The 27,614-nt window shown below is 37.5% G+C and overlaps 2 protein-coding genes across 2 annotated transcripts in view; one reads left to right on the top strand and one right to left on the bottom strand.

Annotated features, from left to right (window-relative positions):
* The window catches only part of LOC124265150, a 28,992-nt gene extending 6,042 nt beyond the window's left edge, over positions 1-22,950 (bottom strand). The window contains exon 1 of the mRNA XM_046699938.1: positions 22,844-22,950. The gene's annotated coding sequence lies outside the window, so the exon portion shown is untranslated. The remainder of the gene's footprint in view (positions 1-22,843) is intronic.
* LOC124265142 (ras-related protein Rap1-like) overlaps positions 6,978-27,614 on the top strand; it is a 44,019-nt gene continuing 23,382 nt past the window's right edge. Inside the window, exon 1 of the mRNA XM_046699932.1 lies at positions 6,978-7,122. The gene's annotated coding sequence lies outside the window, so the exon portion shown is untranslated. The remainder of the gene's footprint in view (positions 7,123-27,614) is intronic.

Here is a 27,614-nt window from a genome sequence, read left to right as displayed (position 1 = left end):
AACAATAACCACTCACTTAAAAAAAACTAAAAAGAAACTTAGCGCAACAGCTTGCAAAGGAAACGTAGATGGGCCACAGGGCTTTGAATCACTTTTTGGACAATAATTTTTAGAAATAAAAACCGTACACTGTTTTTATATGTTATGAGTAACTTATATTTTAAATTTGTAATAAGTGTAGCTGGAGAATTTTCTAAAAAATCCATTTCTTCACCGATTTCGTTCAAATTTGAAATTTTATTTTTAAAATTATTGTCCAAACAGTGATTCGAACCCCTGTGAGATGGGCTATCTAAGATCTGTGATCTGTGATTCATTTCAAATTGTGGAGGTAGTGTAGACTAAAGCATAGTCTCTGAATATATATAATTTTGACAGAAACAAACATTTCCTTTTAAATTGAAAAGTAGCCACAGCGAGAAGGGAAATTCAGAACCCGAGGAAATCTAGACTTTCTTCGTTAAGGGCTTTAGCATTACAGAAATGGCTGGGCGCAACGGAAAATGATGTGATTCGGGGACTGTGAGACACACTAGGGTTATGGGAAATGTCAACCTCGCGTTGAAGAATATATCTCGGCGTGTCATTGTACGTGGGAGGAAACCCGAAGTAATGCAGGTATTAGCGTTTGCCACTTTGGTGAAGGGGCGGTGGGATAGCCTAGTGGTTAAAGCGTTCGCTCGTCACGCCGAAGACCCGGGTTCGATTCCCCACATGGGTGCAATGTGTGAAGCCCATTTCTGGTGTCCCCCGCTGTGATAATGCTGGAATATTGCTAAAGCGGCGTAAAACGTAACCCACTCGCTCAATTTGGTGAAACTCACAAGCACGGGTATGGTGCTGACATACCAAGTCACATAATGAGGGCAAATAAGGGATTCGAACCCTTGACAATAGGTGTCTGGCACGCTTAAAGTACTCCTTATGGAGAGTGAGTGAGTGGCTTTTACGCCGCTTTTAGCAATATTCAAGCAATATCACGGCGGGGGGACACCAGAAATGGGTTTCACACACTGTACGTTCCCATCCCATGTGGGGAATCGAACCCGGGCCAACGGCGAGACGAGCGAAAGCTTTAACCACCCGTCCCTGGAGAATGGCGCCGAATAAGGAGACAGGGTCGCCCATGGCAAACACAATAAGCGATAATGCGATTACTGCTAGTTTACTGACAAATTAACATCTCTTTTGATCCACCTTAACGGGCTATGCATACTTTAGTGCACAATGTACAGGCAGCTCAAACGACATGAATATAATGAGATCGTGGTTCCAGGGGTAGTTTGATTGAGCTATCAAATTTCAAGGGAGTCTGTGCCGCTTAATATACGACACGCAACTTCTAACTGTTGCATGATTATGAGATACAATAACAACGCACACGCACACGCACACACACACGCGCATGACGTTATTATACAACTCGTTGGATTGGGGTAGGATATTTCATTACTTGGACAGAAAGTTGTCCTCGCCATTTATCTCATCACCAATGCCTCGAATTGTTTTTCGGGGTGTGTTTTCTTTAACAAAACAGATACTCAGAAACTAATAGCGAGTGAGTGAGGGTTTTTGCCGCATTTAGAAAGATTTCAGCCACACCACCGCTGTTAAATAATTTTCATTTATTGCATCCATATCGGATCCGGGTCTTCGGCGTGATAAGCGAACGCGTTCACCACTGGACTACCCACCGCCAAATGACTTGGACCTTTATTTTAGCATTGAAGTGCACCGCTAATAGTGACGTCAATGTAATGTCTGCATTCATCCGACCACTATTGTGCAGTGAACATTAATACATACAGTGCGGTTTGGTAGCTTTAACTTGGCTTGCGGGTTCGATTCCCTGTATGGATGTGAAACCCATCTCTGGTGTTCAGCGCCGTGATGTTGCTGGTATATTGCTTGAAGCGGCCTAATTAAACCTTATTCAGTCAGTCAGTTAGCCAGTCTTTATAGCTGGAAGAGTTATCACTGAAACGGGGATGGCTATTCTCCAAACTGCTTTTTATTACATATAGTACTGTCGGAAATAGAAAAAGTACTGTATTTTTTTCTCATTTATCTCTACAATTTATGTAGTTGATATGTGAAAGTGTGAAATATCTGTTAAACTAAGTTCGGCCTAACTACAGTCTCAGTGGTAGAGAGATAGGAAACGGAGAAAAAGGACTTTACTGAGGGGAAATTAGTGCAGAAATGAGCAATGCGGGTTTTCTAAGTCCAAAAAGACTTACTTGGAACAGACCATGGCTTTATGCAAATTAGTGTGCGACGATATTGTATTACAAAGGACACTTTTTAAATGCCCAATTTGAAATTAGACGTAGATTCATTATAAACGATAGCTGACGTAAAATAATAACTTTTATGCCGAAACTATTAAGGATGTAGCTACCATGCAGTCTCACTGTCACTATAAAAAGAAACAGATAGGAGGGGTCGCCTCAAAAGCAAAACCTGGGGTCGGGCTTGGGGATAGAGATATCAGCTAAGATAAGATAATCCTTTAGGGCAATTATACTGGGGAGGTACACGGCACGTCATAACAATTTACAAATAATATCCAGTCCTGTCGATCTTCGGATGGTCATGCCACCTATATACTACGATGCGTTTCTATGGTTTTCGGGTATCATACTCTCTTACATATCTCAACATAAACTTTATGAAAGAAAGACACGTAAGATGTTAATCAGTAGATGAGACATAGTCAACACACATGAAAAAGCACAAAATATCTTTGAGATGACCCCTTGTGCCTGTAGGCAGCACGTGCATTTCATGCCAGGTGAGTCGACGGTCCGTCGTCATACCTGGCTGAGCGACCTAATTGCCATCTATAGTCTGATCTATTGTTTTCAGCAGCTATTCGTATTTTTTCTAAGTTTTGCCCGATTTTACGAGTAAACATGCTTTTCTGGATATCGTATTACGCATCCCACTGAACGCCCAGTTAGGCCGAAGTGGGTTATTTCGACATATGCTATTTGCAATTGTGTCAATTTTAGGGATACAGAGTAACAGCCTAAAAACAGTTTTTTTCTATTTCCGACAGTACTATAAGATTTTTATGGACAAGCATGTACAATGTGAATCCCCCCTAACATTTATGTACAAAGTGACCGCCCCTGCATGTCATGTACAAAATCAATGACCCCTTCCCTTCCAATATTTTTAAGCGTAATTTGTAAATATGTATATGTACAAAATTGATCACACACACACACACACACGAAATTAAACGATGTACAAAATTGATGACCCCCCTACCTCCCCAGAACAAAATGGGTGACACCCCCTTAAAGTCATCATTATCATAACAAACAAAAAAACACCAAATAAATTATGAACGGTCCCTTAGGAGCAATTGTATTTTTCCAACCAACAAATATGTTATTTTGAGAGAAGTGATGAGGCACCTTAAAACACCACCAACACCTATTGTTATTCGTGAGGAAACACAACCTGTTCACAAGCTTATTCTGTCCGTGTGAAGCCACAAACACGGTCACCTCAATAAAAGAACTTCGCAAGCCAATACCTGAATGCACGGGATTTTCAAGCGCACGTGTATCCTCGAAAAGGTCAGGTGATGGATGATCCACGTTCACAAATGTAATATGAATCGCATTCGTATTACAGAAGTACATAAGGTTGCTTTGCAAAGCGGTCAGTTGTCCACAATTGTGAGATTTATTGTCATAGCTGGGTTTTAACGATGCCCTGTACAGTATTTCAGTCATGTCACTTGACCTCAGCTTGGTGTAGAAAGGAAGGGTGACCTCCCAAAAGTTAGACGTCCAAAAGTTAGACGCGTTAAAACAACAAAGGTTATGGTTGGTTGCACTGAGGTTCACTACACTGTTACCTTCACTAATTAATGGACTACTCCAAACATACTAATCCAAACACAAAGAGAAGAGATTATGGATAATGACAATGACTTTATTTGACATGAAACAAAACAATTTGATTGTATTTTTGTTAATATGTTGCTTTACAACCAACCTGTTTAAAAACATAATTATTAAGTGAATAATGGTGATCATAATAAAAGGTTAAAAAATGAGTTAAAGTTAAAAGACAATATTTATAACAATTTTTAAAATGGTAAAAAGTGGAATTATTGTACTATTGTTTTTGTTTCTAGATTGTTTGATATAATTATGCATGAATAAGATATTTAGTGATTGTTTTAATTAGTTTGGGGTCTGTAAGAGGTGAGGTGAGGTGAAATTGGGTTTAACGTCGCGCTGGAGAATATTTCGCTCATATGACGACGTGCATGCGTGTGTATGTGTATGTGGGGCTGCTTGTACTATATTTATAGCCCAGACTGAAGCTGGTTTTATAGTGCTAGCTCACTGAGATACCATGCCGCAGTGAAGCAGGAATACCCCACTCAGACACATTATACTGACTCCGAGCCGACCAGTCCTTGTTGTACCCATTAATGTCGAGCGCCAGGCAGGGACCAACAAGTACCATATTTTAACGTCTTTTGGTATGACGCGGCCGGGGATCGAACCCGCGACCTTCTGCTCTCCGGGCGGACGCTCTAACCACTACACCACGGAGGCGGTCTGGGGGTCTGTAAGAATGTTGAGATCAGAAGAGTTAGCATTGTTGAGGTACTGTTTTAAAGCATTGGTAAATGGGATTCTTTGTTTATTATATTTTGAGCAGTTAAATATAGTGTGGGCTATTGTTTCGGGAATTTGGCCAGTGATACATTTGCCGTTTGGATGAAGGTTGATTTTGTGTAGATAGTGTTGAATTTGGTAGAGCGATAATGATGATGTTTTCCTATTATTTGCAAGTTATAATTGAACGCTAACCCTACATCCTGTACCTCTGTCTATATTTGATTTTGTTTATGCTGGAAACACAATGCTAGGAAGGAAGTAACTCCTTTAGGTTGATGGAAACTCAACAACATAAATAAATGTATAATCATGTTTTGATCAAAGTGAACATTGTAAAAACGAGCATGCAAAATCTATAAGAATGCTTGATCAAAGTGAACATTGTAAAAACAAGCATGCAAAATCTATAATCGTGTTATTACAAACTTGAACATTATGAAAACACATTTGGAGGACCCAGTGATTGAGTAAGCCAGTCAACATTAGTATTCTGATCAAAGTATTTCTGTACAAAAGTGAAAACCATCTCGTTAGTGTATAGGGCAGGTTCAATATATGAGTGGGTAAGACTAGGTTGTAATCAGTCACGCCTGATTAATTTGTCTGACTTTTGGGACGTCTAACTTTTGGGAGTAAACCAAAGGAAGTCCTGACAGTAAAAACGACGTAATGCAGGTCACATTGATCTCTTTAAATGAGAGCTACCTAAACGGACCTAAAATTATATGCAGGACGAACCCCGTTTCGCCAAATAATATTTATAAATATACTAAAATTATTAACAAAACTTAACACAACAATTACTAGAGAACTCACAAAATGACTACAAGTCCAAAATTTAAGTTAGGGTTAGGTTTAGGGTTGGGGGAACGGAATAAACTCTTTCCCCGGTTTCGAACGACTATTGGTTTCTTGCAAGCCCAAGGGACGCAACTCTGCAAAGCCAAATGCTGCAGTTGAGATCTCTGTCTCACAGTCCCTGAACCACACTATTTTCCCTACTGCCAAACCCTATCTGCAGTGCCAAAGGCGTAATAAAGCAAGTCTAGATTTCCTCAGGTTCTGAATCTCTGGTCTCCCTGGGGCTCCTTTTCAATTTAAATGGGCTTGTTTGTTACTATCAAAATTATACATATTCAGAGATTAAGCGTTAGTCTACAGTGGAGACGAACGGGCCATCTGTGACCAATCTCATTAAAATCAGATCTTTGTTATTGATACAGCAAAGTGGTAACGAAAACCAAGATGTGAAATTAACGACACCAATCTGTGACCAAATGTTTCGAGAAGAGTATCAGTCAGAAACTGGTCAGTGATGAAGCGTGCCTACAATGCAAGCGTTTTCTAGTTGAAGTGAGATTATGTTTCACATTTTACTGTCGACCGTGACAACACTCTTAGAATCAAAACTGAACCACCATTTATGGATCTCTTTTTTCCTCAGTAACTTCTAAGCGATACTAAATACTAACCCCATTCAGTCTGATTTACGCCCATACCCTAACAAATTGAATATTTAAAGAACGGTGAATGTGAAACGTCCTTTTATTATAGTATTTTCACACACACGCACGCGACTGCTATAATAAGATTGTTTTCAGGATTCAAGTGAGGTTGAGTTGGGGTGAGGAATATAGCAATTAATTACGACAGATTCGGTTGAAACCGTTTGTATTTGGCGTTTAGTTAGATGCTGTTTTGTATAATAATGGTGTTGTATACATCCGTTTTGTTATCAAAGTTTGAATTACGTCTTCAGAACTAACAGAAAACATTGATAAGCAAACCTATGTTTTAAGCTGCTTGTGGTAATGTGACAAAGAAGCAAGTTTGGTTGAAATGGGTTCGTTTCTATAAACCAAATAATGTCCGTCGCTTGTTGGTGGCCACAGTGTTGCAAACCGGTATACACGTGCTGCCATTCTCACCTGTTGACTCAACACTCGCACCACACGCCGAGAAATGGCGTCCAAATGTTACGGTACACAAATGAAAGGAGCACTAGAGTCACATTCTGTGCATTTTCTATGAAATAAAGCCACATAGTTAATTAGACTGGATCAGTACATAGCTAAACTCATTTAGCATCAGACACAACGAACTGGACATGCAGCTCAAGCCGCGCGTGACGCCATAGTCTATCCGTTCAAAACATCATCTCCAGCAAGTTGGGTGGCTTCATTGCGCAGAGCGCTAGCCTGCATTTCATATCATTTCAACCCGCAAAGGTTGATCAAATAAGATCAAAGTAGTGTAGGGTATAACAGAAGTGAGAGGATAGAAGAGGAGAGAAAAAGATGAGAGCGTGTGACAGACACCGTGCATGTGAGTGAAGACAAAGAGGAAGAGGAAGTGCTTGGGAATGGCCGCAAGTGCTTGCTGGGACAATGTCCAAATATAGAAAGAGTCGGCCATATAAATGTGACGTCATAAGCTGCGGAAGCTTCCGACATCCATCAAACAGCAAGGCGTAAGTAAACTCAACGATTGTTTTAAAATTTTCGAAAAACACGTGTATATAGATTAGTAATGGTTCGGTTTTAGTGAATAGCGATGTTTGAAATGTTTATCTGTGTGTATGTACAAGCGATTGGCCCATATGTCGACGACTGTGTCGAGCAACACACATCGATGGCGACCAAGGCGTTGGATCTGACAGACTAAACACACACTGCTCGGCATGGATTCTAACCTTCCAGAATTCACTCAACCAAATATAAACTAAACACCCTTAAACTTTTTGTTTGTGAACTTAGTGGTCAGTGAATGCATTAGACCTTTGTATCATAGAAAAGAATACCGGTAAATAAAGATCAAACATGTTAAATACACAATCAATTTGAAACATCATGAAAATCTCTACAAAACATTGTTTAAGGCACGTAATTGTACATATTCAAATCCATCTATTCAAGTAGACTATCGTGTGAGAGGCTGTAGCTCATATTGATCATCGTGATATCTTATCACACTGTTTATATCAAATCTTTGGTCAAATATCTACCAGAATTATAGCCAGTAAATGTTCTCTTACATATTACTCATTTCGACTATTATAATTGATTAGTAATGTGTGTGTGTTCACAGTTTGCCCTGGTAGGGATAGGCTATGTACTATTCCTTCAGGGGGATTGATTGATGCTGAGTGGGAATGATCCATATCTATGTTTACTAGTGGGCGGGGCAGTATTGGAGCTGTCTTGGTCACTGGGATAGATACTTAGTAATGTTCCCAATGTACACTTGTGTATATAGTGTGTGTAGGGGCGGTGGGTAGCCTAGTGGTTAAAGCGTTTGCTTTTCATGCCGAAGACCAGGTTAGATTCCCCACTTGGGTACAATGTGTGAAGCCCATTTCTGGTGTCCCTCATCGTACCATTGCTGGAATATTGCTAAAAGCGGCATTAAACTAAACTCACTCACTCACCACTAGTAGTGTGTAAGTTATTGAAGGTAGATTTGGTGTAATTAATACATTGTTGGTTTATTATTATGGATGATAATCATTATCAGGAAATATGTAAACACAGTTGAAAAAAGGAATGATTGATAATGATGAGGATAAATATTCCAAACTTCTACAGCCAGGTGTTCCAAAATGCTACAGTATCAACATTAGGTTATATTGTATATGTGTCCATTTTGAGAGCTCACAATGACTTCAATCTTACAGCCTGTGCCAAAACCTGTTAACTCTACGGAGCCCAAATGTGTTTCACAGCATCATTAGTAGTATATTGGAACCACTAAATATGTGTCAACTATTGCTAGCTGAGTGTTGTAGAAGTTGTAGATCAAGCTGGTGCTTTGGATTAGAGGCTTAGGTTGAAGATTTGTGAGCAAGTGTAGACAGTGTTTATTTAGTAGATAACAAGTGAAATATATTTCACTGACTTTAATCTTCTATGGTCAACGTGTGGAGAGATTTGATGTAGAAAAGGACTTAATGTATCTCATTTTCAAGAGAGCATTGTACTGTAACAGTGAGAAAATGGATAACTTTGTGTGAATAAGTCATTCTTGACGTGGTCGGTAACACTGATATTATGATATACCCATGGTCAGAAGAAACACTTACCAGTGTAAAGCAAGAATACCACTAAACCATTTAAATAGGTATATTTTGGTTTGATAGTCAATAATTCTATTAACAAGGCTTTGTGAATTCCCTTCTACAATAGTATGTCACTTGTACAAGATCTGTGTAACAAACAGGTCTATCAATGGTCCTGCGCTGAGTCCAAACCTCAACTTTCTATAGCAATTACTGCATGACAAGAGTAGCCAACAATTATTGCCTATCCCATGTCTAAAGCCCAACTGACGACAACTGCTAAGTGTGCTCATCACTTGGTGGATAAGTATACTTTTGCAAGCTTTTAAAACTATCCACAGTGTAGGGTGTTTTTGCGAACCATTCAATGAGAAAGAACAAACTGTTATAAAACATAGCATACATTAACATAAATACATTGATCTACATATATAAAGAACATGGATTGACCATGTTGACAGATACAGAATACTGCTTTTTTTTGTCCCGTCACTTGAAAATTAGCATGATCAGTGGTTCCAGTGGGTTCATTATAACCATACTTCACAGAGCATTATCAGTACTGATATTTCAAAATTTTAATGATTCGGTGTGAATTCTTTACCAAAAGTGAATATGTTTATGGTTTTCCTTCAACATCATGACATCAGACACCAAACATGGACTTCGCATTGTACTCATGTAGGGAATAGGGCCCTAGACTTCAGTGTGACGAGCAACTACTGTAACCACTAGGCTACCCAAAGACCACAGACATATCATATAGGCACGCAAGTGATGATTGACTTATTACAACTTGTTTATTTGTTTGTAGTGTCTATATTCACCCCGCGCTGTGTTCCCGCCCAATCCAGTTGGTTCCACTTTGATTGAATTAATTAAGGTGAAGCGCTTCAGTTAGTACCGCGGAGCACACCCGTCTCGCGTACACGTTACGTCTCTGACTGATACTGCTCCTAGATCAAAATATTTACCATCTGTATATTGTCAAAAACCTAATTATCATAAGTTGAAATTCCTATTAACTATTAATAATGAAACACTTCTAAAAACTTAGGTACATATCTGTACCATGCATACGAATAAGAGAATCAAAATACTTGCCAATTCATTAAAGTAAGATATATATTTTTGTATGATTTATCCACATACTGTACCATTATATCTATGTATTGTAAACTCAAACTTTGTTATTGTATACATGTGAAAAGGGGGCGGTGGGGTAGCCTAGTGGTTAAAGCGTCCGCTCACGACGCCGAAGACCCGGGTTCGAATCCCCACATGGGTACAATGTGTGAAGCCCATTTCTGGTGTCTCCCGCCGTGATATTGCTGGAATATTGCTAAAAGCGGCGTAAAACCATACTCACTCACTCACTATACATGTGTAAATGTATGTAAAATTTGTATATATGTTGTAGACGGGTCTGTGGTCTATAGACAATAAATGACATGACTTGAGTGACCACTGTGTATCTTTAAAAAAATTTTGTTTATATTTATAAACATATATGAAGATTACTTACTTGTTGACATGTCAGCAAGAACAAATGTTAGTGAAAAGCAAGGGGAGACTGATAATGTCCACACAACATGGGATACAGACTAAGTCAAATGTCAGGAAGCAAACAGGTGATACTATGAATGCATAATTCTGGTTGTTGCCATAAACATACATAACATACTATGCATACATGACATACTAGATGTATATGGTGATATCTTTTTGTCAGTGTACAATGGTGGTATGTATGAAGTGATAGAATGAATAAGGTTAGAACCCATGCAGGTGGAAGGACAATATTTGTGTTTCTTGTGAATTTAACTTTTAGATTTTATTTCAATTTGTCCAACATTCCAACTGAAATTCATGCCTGTACTACAAATATACTTGAAGACTAAATTCAAGGGTACACAGTTTTCTCTGATTTGGAAATTCCAGAACGATATTCCTGGTCATCAAGGCAGAAAATTAAATTTGGTCTCATCACAGTCAGAATTCTGATGTAAACAAGGTACCAAGCATGTGCTGTTTGTAACTTGCAGAATATTATTCAGTGTAAACCTTACTATGAAACTGTTAAAAATTGGTGGGGCGGTGGGGTAGCCTAATGGTTAAAGCGTTGGCTCGTCACGCCGAAGACCCGGGTTCGAATCCCCACATGGGTACAATGTGTGAAGCCCATTTCTGGTGTCCCCCTCAGTGATGTTGCTGGAATATTGCTAAAAGCGGCATAAAACCAAATTCAGTCAGTCAGTCAGTAAAAAATTGGGCAGGTGGGATGGGGTTGCATTGTGATAAAAGTGTTTGCCCATCACACCTAAGGTCCGTGTTTGATTCCCCACATGGTTACAGAGTCTGAAGCCTGTTTCTGGTATCTTCTGTTGTGATGTTGCTGGAAAATTGGTAAAACTGATCTAAAACCATACTCACTCTCTCCCCAACTCAAAATAGTTGTTAAAATCAAGAGGTCCTTGTTGTAACCTGAATGTTTAAGATTTGGGTGTCCCTACATTCAAGTACCAGTACAGTAAGCAAGATAAGGAAACGTCTTGAGGAACCTAAGACCACCCAAAATTTTGGACACTGTTTGTGATAACATGTCATGGTTTTTGATCCTGCAGGCATATATCTAAACCTGCCCACAGTCTGCCACAAATCTCAGCAACCATTCCATATCTGGGACTGAAAACTTTTAGTTCTGCATGTTCCGGTTGTACAACAGATATCATTGCTGTGTAGAGGTGACTTCTATTTCACTGATTACAGGACCCATAAAGATGAAGAGGCTTTTGAGCATAGTTAAATGTTACCTTATTCAATGCTGCTGTGTTCAAAGAATTTTTAGAATATTTTTAATTTTATGTTGTCACTCTAGGGCTGGTGTTGAGGGAAGAATGGCTAGAACAGTGTCAACTGGTATTAACCAACACTCTCTATGATGTGTCATCACACTGTAAAATAATAGTCTGGACCAAAAGTTTGTGTTTACAAGTTTGAGCCAGGTTTTTCACATCATTTTCAGCAAATTTTAGTGTCAATATGTGGGGCGGTGGGGATAGCCTAGTGGTCAAAGCGTTGGCTCGTCACGCCGAAGACCCGGGTTCGAATCCCCACATGGGTACAATGTGTGAAGCCCATTTCTGGTGTCTCCCGCCGTGATGTTGCTGGAATATTGCTAAAAGCAGCATAAAACCAAACTCAGTCAGTCAGTAGTGTCATTATGTAGAATACTTTCAGCTGAACATTTTTGAACAAACACAATATTATTAGACCCAGGCCTCGGATTTGTGGCTGAAGTTTAAAATTTTTAATGTGAGTTATTAAATAGAAAATTAATTCTATTAGTCACTTTGATAATAATGAGTTATTGCTTCATGTTTTCTGATGAGATGATCATGTTGGTTTCAGGATTAATTATGACATATACAAATTGTTTATCAATAAATAATGGAACTATCATGTCTTTGTTCAAGGTCTTTTAGGTTCTGGTTAGTTAATCATATCAGTATAGGAAACGGTTTAAACTTTTCATCAACATGTTTATGACTGTATGTGACAGAAAATATGAGTAAGCATTCAAGTGTGTTTCTATTTAATTACTTGGCAGTAGATCCATATTAGAGACAGACAAATTGAGTTGTTTGCCATTAGCATCACGACTACCACAAATCTTTCTGCTTAATAAAGCAAGCACACTTATAGGAGTGTATTGATCATACATGACATTTATTTCCATGGAGTAATACTGTAATTGATAATCCATAATAACTGTCAAATGTCTGCACTGAACAATCTGTAGACTCCACATAGGGAAGACAGCAGTGCTGGAATACTGGTCCAGTTCAAGGTGGAGCAAATCCAGCAAGTATTCCTTTCATCCCGATCTCTTTTTGAGAACTGGTGCTGGTTTTCGGCAGATGTCGGTGAGTTATTGTTTGGCATTGGAGATGCATTTGTGATAGATAGCTTGTATAGGATCTCATTTATTGTTTCTTCGCTAGGATGAAATGTGGGTCGATGTCCTTTTAACTGGTGGAATGTGCATAGACCCTTGGTGGGGCCCAATGTGGGAAATTGATATTTTGGATCCTCTGTGATTCATTGTGGCTTGGTTTATGTGGCTGGTGCCATGAGTGCTTACTCACTCTCAGAAATGTTGACCAGATCACCATTCCACAATAAGATCTTGGGTGATTGTTACTCCCAGATCACCATTCTACAATAAGATCTTGGGTGATTGTTACTCCCACTCTTTAACATAGGTTGCCAATAGTTTCAGCTCTAAGATTGCTTTGTCGAGCGGTGCCAAGAAGTCCTGAATTGGTTGATTTGATTAGATTAATAGTGTCATAAATTTGATAAACAGGCACATGTTACATTTCAGATATTTTGAAATAGTTGTCTTGAGACATAACATGTTTATCTGAAGGAGAAAATGTCAATTCTCTCCATTCTCAATGTGTGACTTTAGACACTTGTCTAAAGCTGAGTCTAGTGAGAGTCTGTCTAGACATCTCAGCTCATAAGAGTCTACATGATAAGGCTACAAACCTATTGATGTGTTGAGAGTCATCTTCGGAATTTGTACTGTGAGTATGGTTGTACTTAGTCTGTCATAGTCATACAGACCCTAATGCAAATTCATCCAAGAAAGCCCAAGCAAGTCTAGAAAATGTGGCAAGTCTAGATTTCCACAGCTTAAGGAATGAAGACAGTCTCAGGGCTCCTTTTCATTATATATGTATATATTTTTACTATGAGCATTTTTTTTCTGTAAAATATGTTCATTTCAGAGACTAGTTGTTAGGCTAGGTAGTACTGTGAAGTCGATCATTGTCTACGGCACAGACGGATTGACGCAAATCAACAGAAAATTATGACATCAGACAAACCTGGGTTACTGGTAATTAGTGCCGTGGTCTTAAAATGTTGTGGCACAGACAAGATCATCAACATGATCAGTGATTATATATTGATTTATACTGTCCTTGATTTTAGCATGATCATCAGGAATTTCTGCTGAGTAATCAGTTCTTGTTTCAGATGTCACGTGTTAGACAGTTTTTTATAATTTTATTATTTTTTCAGAGTATGTGTAGTATATAGCACTGAAATGGGATTTATGATCTGAGAAAGTTTGAAATGAAAACATCATTTGACTGAGCTGTATGGCATTGCAGTGTCCAGTTACATGTTATGGTTACATAACACACATTTGCTGAAGGTGAACAATGATGACGTGATGATAGCTTGTTTATGTTGCTAATGTTTTGAGTTTCATATGTCAACTTTGATAGCCCTCTCAAATATTTAGTTCAGATTTAAGGATAGGTTGCCTAGCAACAGGTTAAAAACGTATGTGTGAAGTATTGAGAATGAGACAGGGGCATGACCTGATTTGAAGGAATCTGTTGACAGAACCGGTGCTGGATGGAAATAGAAGGGGGTTCTCACTGGTTCATTTACTGTCAGGAATGTCAAGCTATTTACCATGTTTACCATTCTGAAGCATCTAGCAGAAATTCCAGAAATACAGACAACTAAGCCGGAATGCACAAGTGGTTATTTCTGCTGAACCTTGGTTTGAGGGCAGTTGATAGTGATAGTATCAGATAGTCTGAATGGGCCAATGACTTGAAAATCTGAAGTGGTTTGAAGTGGTTATGTGAATTCTAAAGGGTCATGGTTTGCTTCAAATGTGTGGCAGTATTTATGTGAAACTACATTTGTGTTTTTTTTTATTCATAGCTGAAACAAATTATTTTAATTTTTCCTTAATAGTGTTGGATTGGTTAGAAATGTTAAGGGCAGACTGTCTTTTAACATGTGGTGTAAATTGTTAAATATTTAGGTTTTGTTAATCATGATAATATCATTGTTGCTAAAGTGTTAATTTTAATATTACATCATAATGTTTCTTTTGTGAGACCACACTATAAATAATACAATTAAAAATTATTTCTTTTAAAACATAAGCTTTGAAGCTTTTAATTTTTGTGTATTTAAATTATTGAACAGACTGTTCATTTGTGAGTATGAATCATATGAAATATGAAGTGATAAGCAGGGCTAGACATATAGTGTATTCATAAATACTAGTAAAAGCCAAAGCTAAACATTGTGATGCATCAGGTCAATATATCAATACAAACATGTTCAGTCGTGACACCTCTAATGATTAATACCTTTTTAATGTTTTGAGTGGTCTGTTATTGATCATGCTTATACAACTTAAATCATGCAAACAGTAAAATGCTATCCCTCCTGCCAGTTTTAAATCCTAAATCAGAAACATCAGTGATTGAATTCCAGCATGTTGGTAGGGGAGCTGACCATTTAAAAACCCTAGAGAGAGATGGTCATCTTAACTGATAGACAAGGCTAAAGAAATCTGTAAACTGTGGCTCTAATCTGTCTCGCAGTCCCTAAACTGCGTAATTTTCTTCCCTTCCAGTTCTACCCAGCCTAGTCTGTCGTACAGACCCTGAAGCAAATATATCCAAGAAAGCCCATGAAAGTCTAGAAAATGTGGCAAGTCTAGCAGTGTTCACGAATAGGGCCTGACCCTCTGCCAAATCCGGCAGATTCGCCAATGGTCTGATAGAACTGTACACCCTGCTGGCCCCAGTGTCTGACTGTATATTTCACAATGACTTTGACTGAAGTTGTTATATGTGACATGTGACACTTGTTTGATGTTTATAAATCTTATTATGTTTGTTAATAATTTCAATGCCAATTATAAGAAATGTTAAATCTGAAATGTGTGTTTAATTTTATTCTATGGATCCTGTGAATTTTGAATGGGTCAGAAAGACATCTGAAACTTACAGGACCCAATGTCCTGCTACTTTGAAACACCATTTGTGAACACTGGTCTAGATTTCCACAGCTTCAGGAAATGAAGAAAGTCTCAGGGCTCCTTTTCATTATATATATTTTTTTTACTAGGAGCTTTTTTCTGTAAAACATCTTCATTTCAGAGACTATTAGTCTATACCCAGCCCTTTCTTCAAATTCGTAAATGAAGCAAGTCGAGAGTTCCTCAGGTTCTAAATGATCTCCCATTTCTCTGGGGCTCCTTATCAATTTAAATGAAATTCTTTGTTTCTATCAAAATTATTTGTATAGAGAGATTAAGTGATAGTCAACCATGGCTCATTTAGCGTGTAAACATGGTAGAGACCAAGGGCCTAAGTTCTATAACAAACTTGATTTATGTGAGTGGGCTGTCTCATCATAGCAGCAACACGGATATACATGTTTAAGAGACTGGACACGCCATGGAGCCAGGATATGGGAGGGGCAGATATGGATGGAATGTAGCATCCTCATCACTGCAGCCAGTACTGGCCAGCATAAACTAACCCTTGCACAAACTGCTGTACAATGTGTGAAGCCCCTTTCCCCTGCCGTGATATTGCTAGAATATTGCTAAGAGTGGCAGAAAACTAAACTCACACAAGAACTTTCTGAGATTGTAATAATATCCCATATCAAAATATAAACATTCTGTTTACAATCATTATTCTATTGACATTGAAAGCATGAGTCAGGATAAGTATAAAAATATCAATTTTATTCAGAAAATTACATATTAAATGGGAAGCGATCATTATAATTGATTTCATGCAAGTTGATTGACTCCCAGTTTTGGAAATGGACTCCCCTTAAAAAATATGCCCTGAGTCCCCAGGACTCCCAGTTTTGAAGACCTATGTAAAACCCAGATAATGCTTTTGAAATTGGAACATATTATACTTAACTGAATACCTTTTCATGGTAACCAATATTTGGGTTAAGAAATAGTGTTTGAAATCAATAATCAGGTAGAAGTGAGTTTACTATCTGATGTCTATTTTCATCTGACAGTAGACCAGATTCCTAGTAATAGGAATCTTAAATTTGGAGAAAATCTTGAGAATTTAAGGAATACAGCTAAAGAGGGTTTGAATCTGGTCTTACATTTCGCTGTCCATAGTCACAGTCCATAGTCTGTCCATAGTTATTCTTCAGAATGTTTATTCCTAGTCCATTATGCTGATCGCTTTCTGACTTCTTAGAGTATTTTGCCTCTTTTTCAAAATCGATTTTTATTCTTATTCAGTGGACCATTATGACCAATTTTGCTATCCTAAAGGTAATTTTGCTGTAGTCGTGATATAGTATAAGGCAAGTAGTTTTGAGAGCTTGCTCGTGTAATCAATCGTGTTTCATATTGGTAATATTTCAAGATTGATTGGTTTGAATGAGCAGCTGATTGATTTATACTCTATCAGTTATGAAAAGGGATAGAAAACCTTTAAATTACTTTTCATTTTTCGTCAGTGTGCTTGCAAATATTGATATAAAGTATCACACAACATTATGTTAATCATGATTATTGCTTTAGAAGTGATGCAGAGACAGTTTATATTAATAAAGAGTATCGTTATTACCCTAATGTGAAAATGACGGTTTATGTATGGTGTTGGTGTTACATGAATAAATATCCAATCTCTTAAGGACCCCAGGACTCCTTAACACTACAGTCATATCAGGTACATTTGCAGATTAGAAAAATAGTGGTCATCAGTGATTAGCTTTTATCTGGTCATCAGGGATTAGAAGAACATTGGTCATAAGTGATTATAATTACAATGGCCATCAGGGATTAGAACATTGATTCTATGTGATTATAATTACATTGGCCATCAGGGATTAGAACATTGGTCATCATCAGGGATTAGAATTACACTGGCCATCAGGGATTAGAACATTGGTCATCATCAGGGATTAGAATTACACTGGCCATCAGGGATTAGAACATTGGTCATCAGTGATTATAATTACACTGGTCATCAGTGATTGTATAATGAATCATTGGAATGTGTTGGGCTGTATGACGAGATCTGTGGTCACTGTACTATCTGTGTCATGTTGGAGTATACAAGGAAGGAAACGGTGTTCCAGCGTTCTTGTGTGTCCCCACTTGACGAGTTTAAGCGTCTCATCAGCCGAGGATTCAGATGCTGAAATGTCGACTCCATCATTATGCCGGCTCCAGTTTTACAGTGTCTGGCCAGAGCAAGGAAGTAGGAGAAATATTACTCGCTCGGGATTGCTAACACTTATTTCAGGTTTTAAGATGGTTTTATGTACTGTGTTATACACAATACAAGGAAATTTGTTCACTGGACCAGGAACAGAATGAATTTCAACTTTTGTTATTGTGATAATGATATGCATGTTTGTGAAAGCCCATGAAAGTTTCTAGGTCAGGAAATAGTGGGAAATTTTAATTACGCTTCTCATCATTCTCTTATTATCGTAGTTGGTAAAGCCAGATGTGTTGCATCATTTTCGGTTGTTAACTTAAACTTAGATTCAGTGTACAACAAATCTTTGAACAGCTGTAAGTATGTGAATGCCTAGCATGTTAATTTTATGATTATGATCATTGAGGGTGTTACATTTGATTAATATGATGATCACGTTAGCATGATCAGACAATTGCTCAAACATCGAACATTATGATCATATGTTTCATAGGATGGGAGACATGCTAGTTTTCAAACTTAAGGTTTCAAATCTCAATTCACAATTGCTTTCACAGTTGAAATGTATGTAAAAATTCTTAAAAAATAGTCAGGATGTTAGTAGCTGATTTTAGTATTTTTAGCATGCTTAGAAGGTGATTGATTTATTGGAACATTGATTGAAACTGTAGACCATTTTATGGTAGATCTTACTTCGTAGATGGCCAACATGGCCAGCAATCAATATACATAAGAGTTTCTGAATCTAAGCATATACATTAAGGGTCCCTAATGTGAAATATATAAAGGATAAAGGGGGATCCGCTTGACAGTGGTTTTCAAGGCCCCTAGAACCCATTCAGTTTCGACCACTGATTATCATACTACTTCTGTTAGTGGGTACTGGTTCCCAGAGCATGTTGAGTGGCTGAAATGAAGAGTCAGACTGATCTTTGACCCAGCTGCACCCAACAGTCTCAATGTGACCATCTTGTTTCTTGTATGTTCGCGTGAGACTTCAGATGACCATTGAACCGTGGAAAGCTTTGAGGAACATGACCTTGACCTTTAAGGGCTTTTGTGCATCCTCAGTAATTGAAGACTGTTCACACGACTTCATCTCAATGGTTGTCATTGTTTGATGACATAAACAGTATCCTAATTCCAACGACTGAGGTTTCTTTGATAATTATTTGGACCGGTGGGACTGCCCTTCAGTGAATATCCTGTACAGGATTGATTCCGACTGTCTGCTACGGTTACATTGACCTGGTAGATAATCAGTTCACGTTGCATTGGTTTCATCAATGTGTCAATCATCAATCATCATATGTAACCATGGCAGCCAGTATGGTGTAATTTATCTTAAAACATAACGCTGTCATCATGGTCATATGGGGTATTTTTATTCTGTGGTTATGATCGGTGAAAATGGAAATTAATTTGGAAATCAATTATCAGAGGTCGGCAAGCACACCATGTGTTTGAATGGCGGCACTCAGCTGACGCGTGATGTACTTTCAAACTGACTGAACAGGCTGAATATGAAAGTTGGGTGTATGAAATCAGTCGTGGGTGGTCTGCTTTGTTTTAAGTGTGACAGGCTCATCATGTCGGCCATGAAAACAATTTTCTAAGGACTGACTGTTACGTTACATTTCATGTAAGTGCGAAAGGTATGACCATGAATGTCACATTGATTTAAGCTTAACCAGACTCATGCTGACATGACAGTAAATGGATATGTCTCAAATTGTATTTTTGGGGTGGTGGTGGGGGGAGAGTGTCTATTTCTTTTCAAATCCAAAAATGCTGTTTTTAAAGTGGTCAGTGTAACATGTTATGTTTGGGACTATCAGCGATGTCAATTTTTCCGCTGATCCACGGATTTCCACCGATTTTATTTCAAATTGACCAATTTCGTAAATCGTCCAAATCTGTTGAGAAACCCTGAACCCTCCATTCGATGACACAATATTAAGTTTCAGCTGAAAACAGATTTTCCTGTTGCCATTCCTGGACAACACTTTCTCGGTAGAGTACAGATTCTAGTGCTTTTTTATGGGTTGTGTCCCATCCAGAATTCGAACCCACACTTGCAGAGCCAGGCACGTAAGGTCAGCAATGTAAAACACTGAGACATCACATCCTCCACAAAATAGTCTAGATCCATGTACATTGTGTACCCCTCTGACAAGTGTAAATTGGCACGGCTCCCAAGGTCGAAGCTATGAATACATTATTTCTGTTACTCTCTCTTGAACTCTGTGTTGATATCTCAATAGCTATTGTCTTTCTCTTCCCAGTGTCACAACATGTTTGGCTCACATCATTATACATTGGCTATGAAGAAATCTAAGGTTTAATTCTTCCTTGAAGTTTTGGAAAAGCCTAAACACTGGATTTACATTTGACTTGTCAACGATTACAATATCTGTTGTTAAGTGGTAATTATCATAATTATTTTATTATCCAGTAGACTTGATCAAGTGCAAATGATATGTCTCCCTGAAGCAAGGGTGTTAACTGTGCGAGTCCATAGTTTCAGGACCTAGGAATTTTATGACTTTGTTATGGCACTATTAATGGTCATTTTGATTTTATGTCCATACTATATTTCTTTTATTGACCAATCAGATTCCACCTTTCATATAACTTTGATTTGCTGAAATAAAGAAATGGTCAAGACAGTCTGATCAATACCAACATCTATTTTGTAATACAACAGGTCTTACCTTGCCAACTGGATCAAATCACTTTGGCACGTTGGTATTGAAACATAAAATGTCTTACAGAATATCTATTGACGGTACTTGTATACGCTTAGAACATCCTGCAGTTGACCAAAATCAGATTTCAATCATGGGAATTACTGTATTTAATCCCAGGGCTTAATAATGAAAAATGGCCCATTTGGTCACCAACGTATAAAACAGTAATTAAGCCCAAGGCTTAAATTTGGGAATTACGCATTTTATTATTAAAAAAACAGGCACACAATTATTAATGAGCTTTAAGAGTCCTTGTTTTTGTTGTTAGCTAGTGGATTGTGAATTGGACCAGTAATATATTGTTAAAGCTATCCGAACTGGCTACCTGAAAGTCTCAGATAATTTGTTCTCTATTTAATGCATGTGAATATGATGAAGAAATTTGTTTGTTTTATATTGTTTCCGATGTGCGACAATAACTTTCCATCTTCAATTACCAAACATCACACCAATTCTTACTGATGTGCATTTTGATATTGATATTTTGCACGGCTAGTGAAGTATGATGTAGGCTAGCAACATTTTACTAAACTAGCCCTGCTGGCCAGTGGCTTTTCAAAATTAATTCAAACGCTGATTTGGAGTCCAGTGAGTCTTTCTACATGGGGGGAGTTCTTTCGACTTGGACTGCCATATAGCTGGAATATTGCTCAGTGCGGCGTTAAACAACAAACCAACAACAACAAAATTCTACAGGGAATTTCCTGATTGCACAAGGACAGTAAATATCAACGTTTGCCATGTGCTATTACCAAAGAGCATCACTCCCAACAGTGACGGGCGGTGGGGTAGCCTGATGGTTAAAGCGTTCGTTCGTCACGCCGAAGACCCGGGTTCGATTCCCTACATGGGTACAATGTGTGAAGCTCATTTCTGGTGTCCCCCGCCGTGATGTTGCTGGAATATTGCTAAAAGCAGCGTAAAACCATACTCACTCACTCACCCAACAGTGACATTAGAAGACATGGGCTTAAATATAGGAAATATGCATTTTTGACTGGGTTCTGTATAGACTTGTTGTGGTAGAACCAACATACAACCCAGATGTTCCAGTCTAGTTCCTAACGTGGAAACTGGAGTTCTATATTCAGTAACTCCCTTACGTCAGGAAGATGCTTACATTTAGTGTGTGTGTTACATGTTTTGAAGAACTTTGAGGCATGTAGAAGTTGGAACAGTAAGGAATGATAATGATATATGGATGAACTTCTTTGTCAGTAATAAAGAAGTTGTTCATCCATGCTATGTTTCCTTGTTTTGATGGAAACAAATGGTTTTAACTGGACATTTTAATGTTTAATGGCGCCATTCTGAGAAACTAAGTAAGGGTGCAAAATGTGTGTGTTTGTTTGTTGGAGAAGTTTGCAGTCCACAGCTCTGTGAGTGCAGCTGAGGTGATGTCAGCATCACTGATCTTGTGTCTTAGCAGTAAAACCTGGTGGCAATTGAATCCACAAGGGCATTACATGGTGTTTACGACATGAGTGGGATTACAAGTCAGTGGGTGTTCGGGGAAGGAGAGCCGACCTAATTATCGGCGTTGTAGTAAGCCAGGGTAAGCCAGGCAGTGTAATCTGTGAGTCTGTGAGTCATGACCAGCCATTGAGACCCAGCTGGTCGATAGTAGTCATGTATGGCCGCATACAACAGTTGACCTACTAAGTATATGATAACAGGGCTAGACCAGCACTTGTAAATCTGACTGAGTCAACTGTGATCTGTCTGGGGTTTTGTCGTGTTACAGGACCTTACCTATTGCAGTATTGACCGATCTTTATACCTGATCTTGTATTGGGTAAGACAGTAAGAGTTTTACAGGAACATGAATAGCTGCCATTAGACTGGTTTAGTTTGGATTGGACATTCTACCATGGCGTAAATAGTCATGAAAAATCCATTGGGACATTTATCTTGATCTTAAACTGTAAACTGATCTGAAACCATGTATGGCAATATATATGGTAGTGTTGGGAATTGGTTGAAATCTCACAATTGATGATTGCTTCATTACCAACGAACAATCATCGAATAAAATTGGTTAGCGTCATTTTTCAGATTTTCCTATCAAGGTTGTTATTGTAGATATGTTGAGACTTTGTCATAAGATTCAGACTGCTTAATTTTTATCACCTTTTTTTGTGTGCATTTATCACCAGTTTCCAATTGCTTTTTCCACTTGCAATGGTGTAATAAGGAGACCAAATGAATATCAAGGCCCAACTACAAATATTGTCATAATAATAGCAGTCCTGCTAGTGAACTGTGTACAAGTATCTCGATCAACACTCAGTAGGAGATAATACGCTATTTGAAACAGGCTAATCCAAAGATATGAATTGTTATTACCTTTGTAATCCATAACATCAAACAGGGCACTTAATGGCCAATCAGTTAATCCCTGTCTTGCTGTGCGATTGTTGTGAAACCTTCCAGTATCACTGTCTTATTCTGTTTGGACAGACGTGATTGTTACGTATCAGGTAGCTGTAGATAACAGGCCATCACAGAGGTCAGTAGTGGATGGGATGATTTCAACAGGGTGTTACGTAACCTTGATATAGTTTTCACATACACAGAGGGACAGGTCCTAGGTGGAAGCATTGCTGTGGTTGATGGACAGTTGACAGGTACAGACAATTGTGGGTGAGGGCATGTCGGATGACACAACCAGCCCATGTCTATTAGTGTTCTGAACTTTGTTCCACTGTTAAATAGGTTCAGCTTATGGTGGTCCATGTACAGGGAACAAAATTCACTGAAGTCTACTAGTACAAGACTTGTGAAATTAATGGAGAACAAGTGATTGTTTCTTGTGCTCTTCTACTATTACTATGGGCAGACGTCAACTCTTTAGCACCATTATCAAATGAGTTGATAAGATGAGGTTAATGAGAATGTTACAAAAGACGAAAATGAGCTATTGGATTTGTTTTCATTTATTGTCATGCTTAATTTATATGTAATATTGTCAAGAATAGGTGTATTATAATATGCTTATAAAAAGGTTTATAGATGAGTTAAATCTGATGATTAATCAAGAGAATGTTGCCAAAAGATGAAAATGAGCTATTGGATTTGTTTTCATTTATTGTCATGCTTAATTTATATGTAATATTGTCAAGAATGAGTAACCTCATTATAATATGCTTAAAAGGTTTATAGATGAGTTAAATCTGATGATTAAAAGAGAATGTTGCCAAAAGATGAAAATGAGCTATTGGATTTGTTTTCATTAATTGTCATGTTTAATTTTATATGAATATTGAAAATGGTGTATTATAATATGCTTATAAAAAGGTTTATAGATGAGTTAAATCTGATGATTAATCAAGAGAATGTTGCCATGAAAATGAGCTATTGGTTGTTTTCATTAATTGTCATGCTTAATTTATATGCAATATTGTCAAGAATAGGTGTATTATAATATGCTTATAAAAAGGTTTATAGATGAGTTAAATCTGATGATTAATCAAGAGAATGTTGCCAAAAGATGAAAATGAGCTATTGGATTTGTTTTCATTAATTGTCATGCTTAATTTATATGCAATATTGTCAAGAATAGGTGTATTATAATATGCTTATAAAAAGGTTTATAGATGAGTTAAATCTGATGATTAATCAAGAGAATGTTGCCAAAAGATGAAAATGAGCTATTGGATTTGTTTTCATTAATTGTCATGCTTAATTTATATGCAATATTGTCAGAATAGGTGTATTATAATATGCTTATAAAAGGTTTATAGATGAGTTAAATCTGATGATTAATCAAAGAGAATGTTGCCAAAAAGATGAAAATGAGCTATTGGTTTGTTTTCATTAATTGTCATGCTTAATTTATATGCAATATTGTCAAGAATAGGTGTATTATAATATGCTTATAAAAAGGTTTATAGATGAGTTAAATCTGATGATTAATCAAGAGAATGTTGCCAAAAGATGAAAATGAGCTATTGGATTTGTTTTCATTAATTGTCATGCTTAATTTATATGCAATATTGTCAAGAATAGGTGTATTATAATATGCTTATAAAAGGTTTATAGATGAGTTAAATCTGATGATTAATCAAGAGAATGTTGCCAAAAGATGAAAATGAGCTATTGGATTTGTTTTCATTAATTGTCATGCTTAATTTATATGCAATATTGTCAAGAATAGGTGTATTATAATATGCTTATAAAAAGGTTTATAGATGAGTTAAATCTGATGATTAATCAAGAGAATGTTGCCAAAAGATGAAAATGAGCTATTGGATTTGTTTTCATTAATTGTCATGCTTAATTTATATGCAATATTGTCAAGAATAGGTGTATTATAATATGCTTATAAAAAGGTTTATAGATGAGTTAAATCTGATGATTAATCAAGAGAATGTTGCCAAAAGATGAAAATGAGCTATTGGATTTGTTTTCATTAATTGTCATGCTTAATTTATATGCAATATTGTCAAGAATAGGTGTATTATAATATGCTTATAAAAAGGTTTATAGATGAGTTAAATCTGATGATTAATCAAGAGAATGTTGCCAAAAGACAAAAATGAGCTATTGGATATTGTTTTCATCAACTGTCTTGATTGTATGCAATATTGCCTGAGAACAGGGCTGAGTAACCTCAGTATATTTGTGTTTGCTTATGAAAAGGTTTATGAATGAGTTAAATCTGATGAAATTTATCATTACAATGTTGCAGAAAGATGAAAATGTGCCATTGGATTTTGTTTTCATCAATTGTCATGGTTATAAGCAATATTGTTAAGAACATATCAATGCATATGTTTGCAATTATAAAAGGTGTATAATGGCTGTATATGAAACACTTTTCATCATTATTAAGCGTGATTATGTGAGGTCAGTTTATTATCTTTTACACATAAAGGTCCACATGTTGCAAAAGTGAAAAATGGATCAGCATGGTGAGTTTCAAATGAACTTGTATTTTTACTGTTTCGTGGTGTGTTTTTCACTTCAGCCTTGTGATGTTTGTGACAGACTGACCCGGAAACAATCATTGAATTTGTCTGTTTTTATGATCACAACTGACTCCAATTTTCCTTTATAGCCATATTAACCACACAGGTTCAATATTCAAAATCAAACATGAAAGATGAGAGGTCCTTGTCGTAACCCTAGTGTCAAAACTTTAGTGGTGTCTTGATTAAATTACTGTGGCATAAAACCTGAGGGAGAGACTATTAATTTTGATATTATGGCCAGGGCCTATTATTTTCAGACAGAAAAAATGGTCCAGGAATTGTTTTGAAATGTTGTTTTCACAGCTGGTTTTGGCTTGTTTAAAACAAAAGTGAGGCTTGGATCCAAACCATATGTCAGGATATAGATTGCAGTCGGAGATTCTACCAGTACAATCTCTACCCTGACAAAATGGGTAATCGCTCATCACAGAACCCTCATAATTTCTAATCCTAATGCACTGTGCTCTAGGTCTACGAGGTGAATATGTTACACATTGAATACAGGTTAACGAATACAACAAGGCAGCAGCTGATGTATCTTTTTTTTTGTAATCTGTGAAACATCATGACAAAAGAATTTATTTAACATGTTTTGACAATGCTGACAGTGATAATTTATCATGACAAACACTAGTGACAACATGGCTGTCAAATTTTATGTATCAGTGTATTGACTATTAACCTGCCTGGCTTGGATATTTTCCAAATTGTGCTTTGATAAATAGCAAATTCCAAGAGAAACAGGCTTTTTTTTAAAATTGTGAATATGCGATTTTGATGACTGCGATATAACAAATTGCGAATAACAAGTTATGGGATATGGTTCAATTGACTGAATAAGTGAGTGATTCAGTATCAGCTCTACTGTACACATAGCTATGAGTTCATCAGTGTGAGGGGCGATGGGATGGCCTAATGGTTAAATCGCTTGCTTGTCACGCTGAAGACACGGGTTCAATTCTCCAGAAGGGTACGATGTGTGAAGCCCCATTTCTTGTGTCCCCAGCTGTGATTTTACTGGAATATTGCTAAGAGCGGCGTAAAACCCACCTCACTCACTCAGCAGTGTGACGTCACCGTGTATATGATAGCCACCGAAGGAGGATGTAATGTGAACGTGATGTGTTTATCACGTTTATGTTGACTGCTTTTGTTGTGAATTTGAGGCTTATCCATGTCAGTGTCAACAATCAAAGTGCAGTGTGTAGGACGATACGACCCTTGTACATGTTGTAAACCCTGTGGACACCTCCACTAGACCCACCGAATAGCTGTGATCCTATTAGTTTTATTGACATTCTTGGGATCGAGTGGTCAAATGGTTGAACTCAGGCTCCATAGTTTGCCTTGTTGGGTTATCTCCCTTGATTGTAACAGTACCCGCTTACAAGGTATCTGTTTTAGATTTGCAGTCAAGGGTTGGTTAATTAAGGTGACATGGTATTTCAGTATGTAATCATCATCATGGTAGGAAATTAAAGCTCCAGCCAGCTGTTCATGATTCATAAATGTGTTAACAGAGATAAAAGAATATATGTTTATTAGGATGCTTGCTTCTTCAGCCAAACAGTTACCATGGTTACAGAAATACTAATCAACTTGTTCTAAAGAAACTTCATTATGATCGATGCAACTGCTAATTGTGATCTGGGGCTCAACGTCTTTTACACGTTTAATAATACATGTATTTTCCAACTTAGTACAGATATATACTTCAATTTCCTTTTTAAGAAGGAGTGTGCATTCACCTCTGTCATGCTTTATACTTTTTAAGACTCATGTAAATTTTCACACCCGTCAAAAAACTGAATTTCCTTAGATATCCATTGCTGTATTCCGTCAGAGTTATTAGAAGACTAAAGACTCACAGCTGTGCCTCCCTGTATTTTCCAGACAAGGCGTCTTGTACCTCTGCTTTACACTGACTTAAGAGTGAGTGAGTATGGTTTTACGCCGTTTTTAGCAATATTCCAGCAATATCACAGGGGATATCTGGAGACACCAGAAATGGGCTTCACACATTGTTCCCATGGTGGGGGTCTGAACCCGGGTCTTCGGCATAACGAGCGAACACTTTAACCACTAGGCTACCCCACCATTGATATTTAGACAAGGAACTACAAGACCATATAGTACTTGAACAA

The sequence above is a fragment of the Haliotis rubra genome, unplaced genomic scaffold (assembly GCF_003918875.1).
Source record: "Haliotis rubra isolate DU_JTF1 unplaced genomic scaffold, ASM391887v1 Scf963, whole genome shotgun sequence".
NCBI lineage: Eukaryota > Metazoa > Mollusca > Gastropoda > Lepetellida > Haliotidae > Haliotis > Haliotis rubra.
Note: the sequence above shows the minus strand (reverse complement) of the source record. Positions and strands in the feature narration are given on the sequence as shown.